Source organism: Rhagoletis pomonella, unplaced genomic scaffold, assembly GCF_013731165.1.
Source record: "Rhagoletis pomonella isolate Grant_MI unplaced genomic scaffold, Rhpom_1.0 Rhpom_scaffold_00002, whole genome shotgun sequence".
NCBI classification, from domain to species: domain Eukaryota; kingdom Metazoa; phylum Arthropoda; class Insecta; order Diptera; family Tephritidae; genus Rhagoletis; species Rhagoletis pomonella.
The window spans coordinates 32,960,655-32,965,463 of record NW_023458556.1 but is presented as its reverse complement, the minus strand read 5'-3'; the positions used below and the strand labels follow the sequence as shown (position 1 = coordinate 32,965,463).

The 4,809-nt window shown below is 31.8% G+C and overlaps 1 protein-coding gene across 1 annotated transcript in view; it reads right to left on the bottom strand.

The window, feature by feature from the left end:
* LOC118733463 (solute carrier family 41 member 1) overlaps positions 1-4,809 on the bottom strand; it is a 161,529-nt gene that overhangs the window by 122,715 nt on the left and 34,005 nt on the right. The window lies entirely within an intron of this gene.

Here is a 4,809-nt window from a genome sequence, read left to right as displayed (position 1 = left end):
AAATTGACCCCAAAATAAGGCAATGTTTACCGTTGTTTTTACGACAGAAACCGAATTGGTTATTTAGAAAAATGAATCTGTCGACAGGTTTGGAATTTTATCTTTGAAACGCCACACTTTTCTTTGAAATCGCTTTATTAGTTCTCGTGCAATAAGCGTTTTTGTGAAGCTCTAAAAATTACAACTACAACATTTGAACATAGCCCCCATACCTTAAGGTAAGACGTATTCTACGTCAAAAAACGAAAAACGCAGTTTTGCTATATATGGTTGTGCATGTATATATGTACATATGTACATACCTATGTATCTGCGTACATATGTATGTAGGTATGAATGCATGTACAGCTGCATTTAATCCGTAATATATATTGCAACATCAATTTTTAATCAGGCTCTCATACACGGACAACTTAAGAGTCAACAGTTTATGATCCATATATGTACTATAATCGTACATACACACATACATATGTGTGTATTCCACAAAGCGCTATATGTATTTATTATTTTTTGATAACAGGAACACATATATTTATTTATAAATTTACGCATACATATGTATGTACAAGTATGTATAGCACATATGGATGTACCTAAGTCTCAAAGAACTTTGTGCACGTAAATAAAGAACGCTGGGGCGTCTCTCGATTGCCACCCAATACAAAACTGGACATGGACTATACACGACCTGAAATATAATTGCATACGCAGTCTTAGTGTCTCGTTGTTTACGACAATTATTTTATATGCCGTGAGTCAATATTTCCTATGAAAATGTAATCTAATCTGTCCAATTCCATTACACTTGGTATTTATATTAAAAAAATGCGTTTTATTTTGAAAAAAAAGCAATTACATACATACTCGTATGTGCATACATACATATGTATATCGACGGCTGAGTGGAAATTCGACTCATCTTGGTAGCGAGTTTGAAAACGCCCTAACTCAGAAAACTTTTCAAGAACGCCTTATCTCAGAATTTGATTCAAAAACGTTCTATCTCAACTGAAAAATATATTGAAAATATGTTGAGATCGGCAGCTGAGATAGAACGTTTTTGAACCGAATTCTGAAATAGAGCAATTTCAATCAAATTATAAGATATGACACTCTTGAAAAGTTTTCTGAGATAGAGCATTTTCGAAGTAGCTACCAAGATAGACGTCGATAGTGAAATTTTGATTTTTTTTTTTTGAGGAGAAGCAAAAAATAGTTTCAACATTTTGAAATTTTCGTAGATGTCTTTATTTTATATCTAGAACGAAATAAAGGGGTGCTCCATATAAAATTTATATGTTGATATTTTAAGAACACCCTGATATGCATAGACATATGTACCTGTGTTGGGGCGAGTCAATGTTTTTTTTTTTACTATTCAGCTATACGCGCATAATTTTAAGCAAATTTGCGTCTAAAGTCAATTTTTACTTTGCCAAATTGCGACAATAGGTTTCTAAGAAAATGTGAAAAACTTCACTGTTACGCCCTCTGGTGGAAGTTTTAAGAAAAACACAAGCGTATAAATTGCTTCCTCATACCAAAATATCCCATATAGCATATTTTTATAAAGAATTTAAGCCAACTTCAAATTGTTTTCAGACCTAGAAGTTCTAAAATCCTTCTGTGCTAAATACGCATAGTCTCCCAAACAATTTGACCCACCCTAATGTATGTAGTAGGTGAACATTTTTCTATAAACGAGAGCTGTATTGCTAAATTACGCTTAATTAGCGCTCGCGTCGGCATTGGCTGCAGGATGGCTTGTATATTTCTACATGGATGGTAGAAGCCAATTCCCTTTTTCGCAGAAGTGAGAAGAGATTGGGAAATTATATCCAACCAACCGCTCATTTATGTATGTCCGGGCGATGAGGAGTTGCTTTGTTAGGCAGGATTTAGAAAAAAAAAATGTTTCCTCATTGATATTTCATTGCGTGGAATTGCCCGTATAAGTCTATAGGAATATTTAAAATAAAATAGAGTTTATAGTCCTCTTTTGCAATTTAATTGTTCAGCAAAACATAAACAATTGTATAGGTATGTACATATGTAGTATATGAGCCTTTAATTTTTATTTTCCACTTAATTGGAAGCCTTGATAACCGACACTTCGTTATCGGTTAATAAAAAGCTTTACCATAAAAACAGTTAAGGCTACACAGAAATTTTTGCCGGTCAATAAAAACAGGTCAATGAATCATAATGTCAATTTATCAAAAATTACCAGCTAAATTAAAGTATATATATAAGTGCATACGTAGGTTGCAAAGGCAGTCGAAAAAAAGTATAAGAAAACAAAAATGGATTGTCCTTCAAGCCTCCAAGTTTATTACTTTTTGGTTTTCGTTTGCGGAGTAGATCTCTAAATTTTGGTTTGCGATATTTTAATTTGTATAATTTCTGAGTGTTAAATATTTAAAAAGTACAGACCCCTAATAATTCCTCGAATGTCCAATGCATACGCGACACAATGTACTGATATATGATTAATGTCATTGATACTCCACTTGAACTGAAACAAAATACAATCTATAAACACTTATAGATAACATTGCAGTATATACACACAATAATCGTATGGTACATGTGCTACAGATGGCGTCATAACAACGCGTTTGGGCCTCAGGTGAGGTAAATAATGCCACAACAATCGTAAACAAATCTCATTGATATTTTTAATCAGTCATGCTATTTTTTGATATCGACTCACTTATGTATACTGAGTGATTTTTCTTCTTTGATAACACCGTGCGATAAAAACAAAAAATTTCAAAACACAAAAAATTTTAAAGATATATTTAGATCAAAAAATTATTTTAAAAAATCAGTGCAATGTAGAATAAGAAAATGGGTATCAAATGAGGGAGAAAATTCTGTAGCATTAAAAAACAATAAAAATTTTTGGTTCACAAGGAGGAATAAATAAATTTTATCTTTTAAAGTTGATAAAGTTTGCAGGACGAAATTCGATGATGAGGTAGTCATTTTTTCAATAAAAAATTTTGCAAATTTTCAAGGCTATTTGTAAAGGAGATTTTCCATAACCATTCGTCCTTAATAATAATCCCAACGGTTTTTACCCTCCATTCCCGCCCATCCGCACGATGCACCAAAAAATGTATTCTATTATAATTCTGCAGATTTTTTTATATGATATCCTAAATTGCATCGAATATTTTAGATGATTTTTTGAAATAAGCATATTTTTTTTTCTAATTTCAAAGTCTTTTTAAAAAATCCTGACGTCAGAGAGAAAAACTAAGTACGCAGTTTTACTATGATTTCCCGATAGTTTCGCGAATATATTAATTTTTTTTGTGTGTCAAATTTACTGTCGCACGGTGTAAATAAACGATGAGAGGAATTTAACTAGAGTAGTAATTGTAATGGGGAAATTTTGAAGTGGGAAATTCTAGGAAGCACTTGGGCGTTTCCTGTTCAAAAGATTAACAGGTATACCTATTAGCTTGCAAGCCGAGGTGTATTTTCCTGGTCGCTTACTACTGAGCACAGCCCAAACCACCCACACGTAGACTGGGATGAAACGACCCTGTGTACAGGATATTTGGGATAGTAGACCTGTCAAAATTATGCCGATGGAGGAGCCTTTCGTTCTTTCTAATGAATAAATATTTGGCGCTTAAACACCTGATAGTGCTTGGTCGTGCTTCCTCCTGTGTGAGCTACGGTTTTACGCCTCCTCCTAACGGCAAATGGTTTCTATGGAAACTTTACACTCGGAGAAGAAATACACTCGGAGGTTTGCCACTGCCTGCCTCTATTTATTAGAAAAAAAAACATTTTTTAGGTTGCTTATACCTCGTATACGCCAAATGCAATAGAAAACGTGTAAAATAGTGCGACAATTTCGCAAAAGAGCGAAGAAACTTATTTTCTTCAAAACGTTTGAATGTTTTGCTAACTAGACTTACTAAACATGAGCTTCTACTATAATTATTTACTATTAAATTTGTGAAGTATGGAAGCATTGAGATAGGGTAACCAAAATAAATTTTTTTCTAAGCCAATAATTTATTATTAGCTTTATCATAGCTTTTTTTGTGACATATCAAATTTTGTAGATCAGCTTCAAAAAATTGCTGTTAATTTGCTTCGCCTTTATTCTTTAAAAACTTATCGCTCACTTCTTTGTTGATTGAAATGAAGATTTCATTTCTTTTTGACTATCTACGATTAATACTTGGCAATTTACGTCATAGTTTGTTGTCAAAATAATGACATATGTATGTATAATGGATTTTTTTTTTGTTTTGGATGTTTTATTTGGTAATCATTTTACTTGAAAATATAATACAAAAATTCTAGCTTTCACTAATACTGAGGCAGGCTAAGTACGAGTACATAAAAAGGAAAAGTGTACATATGTATGTATTTATATATGAGGTACTATGATGTATGTATACATTGTAAACTAACTTAAAAAAAAAATGTCTGAAAATAGTATTCAATTATATTTTATTACCTATAATTTTAAATTTATGAGCATAAATTAGTTGTATTCATTTATTTAGTAATTTTGCATGTGCCTTACAAGGAATGCATAACAATGTGCTAATAACAAATCAAATAAAATGTATTTTTAATATACCACGTTTTTAAAAATAGACTAAAAAGATGAAAAAGGTGTTTGCTAGATACATATTGATTTTTAAATTTTAACAATAGACTTTAGTCATTATAAACAATTTATGGATGGAGAAACGTGGGGCGCATGCAATGTTTCTACATACATATATATGTATGTGCCTAGAAGTAATTTTTTTCAACTTTTTAATCCATTTA